Genomic DNA, 9,109 nt, shown 5'->3' with positions numbered 1-9,109 from the left:
ACTGACCCTCCGACAGTGCAGCGCTCCCTCAGCACTGACCCTCCGACAGTGCGGCGCTCCCTCAGCACTGACCCTCTGACAGTGCGGTGCTCCCTCAGCACTGATCCTCTGATAAATGTACAGGAATAATGCCAACGGACTGGAAAATTGGTGGGGTTCTAGACTTCTTTAAATTAAAGACAAAAATATGAATAAGTGATGATGAAAGCTCATTATTCAGCTTCTTTTCTGACTGGACCACGATCAATATTCCCCTCATTTGCCACATCATTAGTATCTCTTTCTCTCTGTCTCTCTTGCTCTCTGTCTGGGCTCTGTTTCCATCTATTCATTCACCTTTACACCATCCCCCCTACACCCTGCACCCCATCCTCCCATTAATATCATCTTCAGCATAAATAACACTTCTTCCAGCTGCTACCAGTTCTGAAGAAAGGTCACCAGACTCCATAGAATTTCCACAGAATCCCTACAGTTGGAAACAGGCCACTTGGCCCAACAGGTTTACACTGACCCTCCAAACAGCATCACACTCAGACCCTTCCATCCCTGTAATCCTGCATTTCCCATGCCTAACCCACCTACATCCCTGAACACTATGGGCAATTTAGCACAGCCAATCCACCCTAACCTGCACATCTTTGGATTGTGGGAGGAAACCGGAGCACCCAGATGAAACCCACGCAGACATGGGGAGAATGTGCAAACTCTACAAAGTCATCCGAGGGTGGGTTCAAACCCGGGTCCCTGGTGCTGTGAACTAACCACTGAGCCACTGTGCCGACTCAAAACCTTAACTCTGCTTTCTCCCCACAGATGCTGTCAAATCTGCTGAGTTTTGCCAAAAATTTCTGTTCCTGCCTGTTGCCTCCTTGTCCCAGTAACTGGTTTTACTGTTTTGTATCGCTCCAGGATAACAAATCTTACTTTCTGTACATTCTGTTCAACTCTTCGCACCACCCTTTCAGAAGAATCTGAAGGTTTCATAGAGTCTATGCAAAAGATTTGTGAGACCTCTTTATGTGATGGTGGATAACAATTTTGAGCACAGACTGCGGAAACTGGCGCTGTATTCTGTTAGTGCAGGAAAGGCTAAGGGGCATGGTCTTGCTGCAGTTGTACAGGGCCTTGGTGAGGCCACACCTTGAGTACTGTGTGCAGTTTTGGTCTCCTGTCGGGGGAAGGACATTTCTCGCTTTTGAGGGAGTCCAGCGAAGGTTCACCAGGCTGATTCCCGGGATGGCAGGACTGACATATAAGGAAAGACTGGCTCGACTGAGCTTGTACTCACTGGAATTTGGAAGAAGAAGTGGGGGGATCTCATAGAAACATATAAATTCCTGATGTATTGGACAGGCTAGACGCAGGAAGACCGTTCCCGATGTTGCAGAAGTCCAGAACTAGGGTTCACTGTCTAAGAATAAGGGGTAGACCAATCAGGACTGAGATGAGGGAAGATTCCTTCACTCAGAGAGTTGTGAACCCGTGGAATTCTCTCCCACAGGAAGCTGTTGGGGCCAGTTCATTAAATATATTCAAGAGGGAAGTGGACGTGGCCCTTGCGGCTAAAGGGATCAAGGTGTATAGAGAGAGGGCGGGAATGGGATACTGAGATTGCATGGTCAGCCATGATCGTATTGAATGGTGGTGCAGACTCGAAGGGCTGAATGGCCTACACCTGCACCTATTTTCTATGTTTGTATGTTTGAAACGAGTGAAGAGTTTTGATGGAGTAACTAAAGAGCAATGGTTTCCGTTGCCTGAGGTTTTCATAACACAATGAAACAGCGATTGGCAAAAGGACCAGAGATGATAACTCATGCCTTAACACCTCCCCATGACCACTAACCCCACCCTCTTCCCCAATGCCCTACATTTGTTCCATTCAAATAACAAACCTTGCTTTCATCATTTGCAAGTTGGGTGGCACCGTGGCTCAGTGGTTAGCACTGATGCCTCACAGCACCAGGAACCTGGGTTTGATTCCACCCTCAGGTGACTGTCTGTGTGGAGTTTGCACATTCTCCCCGTGTCTGTGTGGGTTTCCTCTGGGTGCTCTGGTTTCCTCCCACAGTCCAAAGATGTGCAGGTTAGGGTGGATTATCCATGGGAAATGTGGGGTTACAGGAATAGGGTGGGGGGAGCTGGGTCTGTGTGGGATGCTCTTCAGAGAGTTTGTGCAGACTCAGTGGGCTGAATGGCCTCTCTCTGCACTGTAGGGATTCTATGCTTTTACTGCCTTCTCAATGTTACGGTGAGGATCCTGGAGTATTCAATTCAATTGCCGTATTTCAAGTTGACGATACCACATCATTGGCTGTAGAACACTTTTAGACATAAAAAGTGCTGTAAAAATGGAAGCCTTTCTTTTTGTTCTATCTCTGGATATGTAAATCCTTGAAATAATTTGTCATTCTCTCCGAGCCTCCTCAGGGTCTTCCCTTTACTCCTGGACTTTGTGTTCTTGACCTGATTGTAAACAGCAACTGTCACACAGCAGTTGCACAAGCTGGGCTCCTTTCATATCATCTCCAATATTCACTGTGTTTACATAGAAACATAACAAACAGGAGCAGTAATAGGCCATTCAGCCCTTCGAGGCTGCTCCACCATTCATTACAATCATTGTTGATCATCCAACACAGTTCCCTGGTCCTGTTTTCCCTCCCATACCTTTTGATCCCTTTAGCAACAAGAACTACATCTAACTTCTTCTTGAAAACATTCAATTTTCCCCTCGACAGTTTTTTTGTGGCAGAGAATTCCACAGGCTCCCCACCCTCTGGTTACAAACATTTCTCCTCATCTCAGCCCTAAATGGCCCCCCTCTATCTTTAGGCTGTGACCCCTGGTTCTGGACTCTCTGGTTGTTAGGAACATCCTTCCTGCAATTCTCCCATCAGAGGTCCTTACCTACAACTGAGACACATTAAGTGTTTATAACCAACAACTTTGTAATTACTTAGACAAATAAATCTCGCTGCAAAACAAAAATGTGGGTGTTTCCTCGCTCATGAAAGTCCTGTAATTTCTGTATTCACAAAAGATTCCTTCCCACTTTGACTACAAATCACAGGGTAGATGAGATAATTAAAGGATGTTCACCCCCAAGGAATTTCCTACTGTGGTTGTAAAGTTTAATTCTTTGTCTACTTGTGCCAATTACATGCATTAATTTAGCATCTCTAACTTGGTAAATAAACCTGAGATATTATACAGGACAATTAGCAAACAGAAACTGACAACAAAATAACTAAATAAAAACCGAAAGAATTGCGGATGCTGTAAATCAGGAGCAAAAACAGAAGTTGCTGGAAAAGCTCAGCAGGTCTGTCAGCAACTGTGGAGAGAAATCAGAGTTAAAGTTTTGGGTCGAGTGACCCTTCCTCAAAACAACTAAAGTAATTCTAGAGATAGTAGGAACTGCCAATGCTGGAGAATCTATTTTTATTCTAAGTCAGGTATCTAAAAGCTTGAACGGAGAGATGGGTTTTAAAGATAGGTGTAGAGAGGTGGGGAGACGCAGAGAGGTTTAGGGGTGGGGTTAGGATTCTGGAATTATATGACTGTGCACAGATGGCTGTTGGTGAGGAACGATTTGAATTGGAGGATGTTCGAAAGGGCAGACTTGGAGGTGCTCTGAGTGTTGTAGGGCTCAGGGAGATGCCCGACATAAGGACAGTGTGAACACGGCTGGATTGAAAACACGTTACAAAAATCAAAGCCTGCGTTTTGTTTTACCCCATTTGAAAATTACAGTCATTTTACCACCATTTTGTTTTAGGAAACTTAAAAATGAAACCCCAAAATTTTGCAACTGCCAGGAGGTATTAAGAACAAAGGAGAGGACATTGAATCAGCTGCTCAAGAGGTTATAACTGAACATACGGACATAAGGAACAGGAGCGGGAGTAGGCCATTCAGCCCATCAAGGCTACCCTGCCATTCAACATCCAATTGAGATGGTGCTCTTTCACAGAGATAAGGGATGAGGGTAAAGGAAACAACTGGTGATGTTCACAGCTCAGGCAGACATTGTGGTGTCATTCAGAAATCTGTGCAGCTCCGAGGGACGTGCTACACTGTTGGAGATGCTATCTTTCAAGTAAAATGTTTAACTGTCTGCTTTCTCAGGTAAAAAAAAATCCAACTGCACGATTTTAGAGACAAGCAGGAAATTTATCCCCAGTGATTCCCGGGCTTTAGCACATCGTTGATTGTGGGATCTTTCTGTGTGCAAATTAGCTGCCATATTTTCTACATTGCAATGAATATTTCAATTCAAGTTACACATTACTGGCTGCAAAGTGCAGCATGAGATATGATGAAGTTGTGGAGGATTCTACACAAATGCAGGTCAGCCTTGTATTGAATGCTCAGCGCTAATTCCAGTTCGTTAACCCTTACTTTCTTACAAGTGAAGTGTGACTTGATACAGATATGATATTGCCCTCATACCCTCTCGCCACTACCCCAGCCCCTCTGTTCACTGTAACTATCACAAACTTCTTTGTGTGCTCCTAGTCTGGAGATAACAACGAGGCAATCGCTGTATCAGAACTGCAATGATCAAGAAATCTGATTGATTCTTTAAAAAGGTCATAGAGATCTACAGCACAGAAAAAGACTCTTCGCCCCATCAAGTCCGTTCTGGTCAAAAACAATCACCTACCTATTCTAATCCCATTTCCCAGCGCTTGGACCATTGTGGCAATCACAAGTGCACATCTAAATCCTTCTTCAATGTGATGAGGGTTTCTCCCTCCCCCACCCCAATAGGCCATGAGTTCCAGATTCCCACCATCCTCTGGGTGAAAAGATTTTTCCTCACATCCCCTCTACACCTCCTGCCCCTTACCTTGAATCTATGCTCCTGGCCATTGATCCCCCCCACCAAGGGAAAATGTTTCTTCCTGTCTATCCTATCGATGCCCTTCATCATTCTTGTCAATGTTTAAAGCAGATGATTCCACCGTGGGGGATGATTCCCCACACAGAGTTCTGGCGATCTGGATCGCACTGCCTGAGAGACCAGGGGAGCAAATTCAAGAGGAACTTTCAAAGGAAATTGTAAAACTTGAAGAATAAAGAGTTTGGAGCGATGGGAAAAGAGGTGAGTGGGATTAATTGTGCTGTTGTTTCAAAGAGCCAGCACAGTCAAGATGGGCTGAAGGCACTCCAGATCTCAAAATGCCTTCGTCACATTTCATTCAATAATCACGCTGCATTGCCCCGGCACACCTTAAATTGGAAACTGGTCTGCTGGGAAGAGCCTCCATTCCGGAAATAGCAAATTCTTTCCCTCCTGAAAAGTGATTGTTTAAAAAAATGCTGAACCAAGGAAAATAATCTTCCTCGCTCTCTCTCAAGAGAAAACATCCTCAAAGCAAAACCAAGGATATAGCTTGAAAAATAAAAACTGATGAAGTTTCAGATACCAGAGCTCCTAATTGTTTCCCATTTGAAACTGAGACTACTCTGAACATCTTCCATTGCTCTGTGGCCAATATCAACTGGGTCTTGTAGATGTAAAATCTAAAAAAACGTGGGAAGTTGACACATTCTACCTTTTTAATTTGGACTGTTGATTCACAGGGTGGTTTTGTAAAGTTACTGAACTGTGCAGCACGGAAACAGACTCTTCAGTCCGTTAGAGACTGAGAAGCCTCCAGACTGTTGGAAGCACAGGTTCTGTCTCTCTGCAGTGAAAGTACCTGAAATGCAAAATAAAACAAATCTCCAACCAGCTGCTGAAAGCTGTTGCCTTTATTAACTAAGAGACTTTGTAATCAGCATACTAGTCACCCTGTGCCTTCTGCAAAGAAGTACAAGAACTTAGGGGAAGGGAGTTGAAATGAAGAAGATCTTGGGAAGAAAGGAACACCTCATTGAACCTTGTTGACAGCTGTGTTACCTAGAAACATAGACAACATGAGCAGGAGTAGGCCAATCAGCTCTTCAAACCTGCTCCACCATTCAATACGACCACAGCTGATCACCAACTCAGTTCCCTATTCCTGCTTTTTGCCCAAACCCTTTGATCCCTTTCATGCTAAGAACTCCTTGAAAACATTCAATGTTATGTCCTCAGCTGCTTCAGTGGCAAATAACTCCACAGGCTCACCACTCTCTGCATGAAATTTATCCTCATCTCAGTCCTAAATAGCGTTCCTGTATCTTTAGACTTCCTGGTTATCGGGAACATCCTTCCTATGTTTACCCCATCTAGATCTGCTCCCCAGCGTTTTCCCCTCACCTAGAACACCAACGTTTTTTATTTGTCTAAAAACAGAAATAACTATTTGCTTGTCAGTTTCTATCTCAGTGCGAGTGTATTGAGGTTTAAAAGGGGATTACAGTTTCAACCAGTAGAGTTCGAAGTTGATTGTTCAGACTTTTGTTTATCTGCAGCTAGAACTTATTTATTCGAAATAAACAACAGTTTATTGTTAAGTACACGATCCTAGTCAGTGTTTTAAGGTAACCTGAATCCATCAGAACAGTAAATTGGAATTTTGCGCACTTTGATGAAATCATTAACTTATGTGACAACCTTGGGAATAGTGGAGTTTGAGAATTGGTGCACTTTCCCAAATGGTTATAACAGGGGGTAAGTTCCCAGCCTCTATGTATTATGGCAGATGGGCCTTAAGCCTTCCCCAGTTATACCTCTTGCAGTGCCTCCATCAAGCTTCAGTGCACCCCTCTTCTGGAGTACTGGGTCCAGTTCTGGTCTCCCTGTTATAAGAAGGATATTATTAAGTTATAGAGGGTTCAGAAGAGATTTTCCAGGATGTTGCTGTGAATGGAGTGTTTGAGTTATAAGGAGAGACTGGATAGGCTCCTCAGATACTGAAGCAGTCCATGTTCACAAGCAACAAAATCTGCACAATATCCAGGCTTGGGCTGACAAGTGGCAAGTGACATTCGTGCCACACAAATGCCAGGCAGTGAACATCACCAATAAGAGACAATCCAACCACTGCCCCCTTGGCATTTAATGGTGTTCCCATCACTGAATCCCCCATCATCCTGGGGGTTACCATTGACCAGAAACTCAACTGGACTCACCACATTAACAGAGTGGCTACAAGAGTAGGTCAGAAGCTGAGAATACTGACTCCTCAAAGCCTGTCCACCATCTACAAGGCATAAGTCAAGAGTGTGATGGAATACTCCCCACTTGCCTGGATGGGTGCAGCCCCAACAACACTCAAGAAACTCCACACCATCCAGGACAAAGCAGCCGCTTGGTTGGCACAACATCCACAAGCATCCACTCCCTCCACCACCGACGCTCAGTAGCAGCAGTGTGTACTATCTACAAGATGCACTGCAGAAATTCACCAAAGATCCTCACACAGCACCTTCCAAATGCACAACCACTTCCATCTAGAAGGATAAGGGGATCAGACACGTGGGAACACCACCGCCTCCAAGTTCCCCTCCAAGCCACTCCCCATCCTGACTTGGAAATATATTACCGTTCCTTCGCTGTCACCGGGTCAAAATCCTGGAATTCCGCCCTAATAGCATTGTGGGTCAAACCACAGCAGGTGGACTGCAGTGGTTCAAGAAGGCAGCTCACCACCACCTTCTCACGGGCAACGAGGGATGGGCAAGAAATGCTGGGCCCAGCCAGCTACACCCACATATCACAAATGAATAAAAAAGCCTGGGACATTTTTCTCTGGAGTGTGGGAGGTTGAGAGGTGACCTTATAAAGGTTTATAAAATAATGAGGTGTATAGATAAGGTGAACAGCAGGTGTCTTTTCCGTGGGGTGGGGAATTTCAAGATTGGGGGCATATTTTTAAAGTGAGAGGAGAAAGATTTTAAAAAGAAACATGAGGAGCATTTCTTTTACACAGAGAGTGGTTGGTGTGTGGAATGAACTTCCAGAGGAAGTGGTGGATGCAGATACAGTTGCAATGTTTAAAAGACATTTGGATAAGTGCATGAATAAGAAAGGTTTGGGACGATATGGGCCAGGAGCAGGCAGGTGGAATTTAGTTTGGGATTATGGTCGGCATGGAACGGTTGGACCGAAGGGTCTGTTTCAGTGCAGTATGACTCTGGGAGGCTGCAATTCTTGATGGAGCAGGACGCCTTGTGCCCAGCGATCTGCAACTTTCAAAAACGGCTAGTGTAGTGAAATAGTTACAGCGTCAGGAATAAAGCAAATAACTTTCTCGCCACACCATGCAAGGTGAAGGCTCAGTGAGAATTTGAGCATCTTATGTCCTCCTGATAAATGAATGCGTCCTTATTAATCCATTCCATCACGTTTACTCACCTCCCCCAAGGACAGAGCAGACAGTGATGGACTGAATAAAACCCAAAAGAACTGCGGATGCTGTAAATCAGGAACAAAAACAAAGTTGCTGGAAAAGCTCAGCAGGTCTGGCAGCATCTGTGGAGGGAAAAAAAACAGTGATGGACTGAAGGCTGAAAATTGCAGGGGGTAGGAGGCTGAGAGCTAGCAGGAACCGCGCTGATTTAAAACCAAGGGTGCTACAAATTGCAATCCGATTAAAACAGGCGTGCAGCCGTGTTCTACATTCCGCACCAACCAGGTTCGGATTGCAAGCTTCAAACGTAAAGACCTTGTGGCGGCTCTCCAAACCCCAGCCCTGTTGCACCACACTTTGATTGAAGGGGAAAATAAGCCACCTTGCAAGACGTTGAGAATGCCCGTGCTCCCGTTCCTTTACACCCTGCACAGTTCCCGAAAGACACATGAAAAACAACGAGTGTCTTCGCCTAAACAACATGCACCCTGCAGCACAACTCTTAACATCTCAAAGTAAAGCAGAGTACATGCTGCTGCACATGCAATGGCACATTCATATGTTTTAGGAGACGCATCAGGAAGGAGCTTTAAAAAAAAGGGGAGGAGGTGGGAGCTATGTTAATGAAACTGACGCCATTGGGTAAAAGACTAATGCAACAACAACAAGTATGCAAGAAGGAGGAAAAGAAGCGACACTCTCGGCTTGAATAAAAACACGATGAAGAGTTAAGAAAGAGCGGCTGCAAACAGCGTCTGTTGCTGCTGGAGATCCCAGGCCGCCCCGGGTTCTAGACTCGCGGGTCCCAGGCCGCCCCG

General features: G+C 45.1%; 1 protein-coding gene across 3 annotated transcripts in view; it reads left to right on the top strand.

The window, feature by feature from the left end:
• Positions 1-8,917: 8,917 nt before the first annotated feature.
• The window catches only part of rufy3 (RUN and FYVE domain containing 3), a 68,566-nt gene continuing 68,374 nt past the window's right edge, over positions 8,918-9,109 (top strand). The window contains exon 1 of one of the 3 annotated variants that reach the window (XM_048607388.1): positions 8,918-9,109. This exon is cut by the window's right edge and continues 340 nt beyond it. The gene's annotated coding sequence lies outside the window, so the exon portion shown is untranslated. The other 2 variants (XM_048605003.1, XM_048605585.1) reach the window with 2 other exon arrangements.

Source organism: Rhincodon typus, chromosome 1, assembly GCF_021869965.1.
Source record: "Rhincodon typus isolate 14 chromosome 1, sRhiTyp1.1, whole genome shotgun sequence".
In the NCBI taxonomy this organism is placed as follows: Eukaryota; Metazoa; Chordata; class Chondrichthyes; order Orectolobiformes; family Rhincodontidae; genus Rhincodon; species Rhincodon typus.
This window is presented reverse-complemented; position numbering and strand designations above follow the sequence as displayed.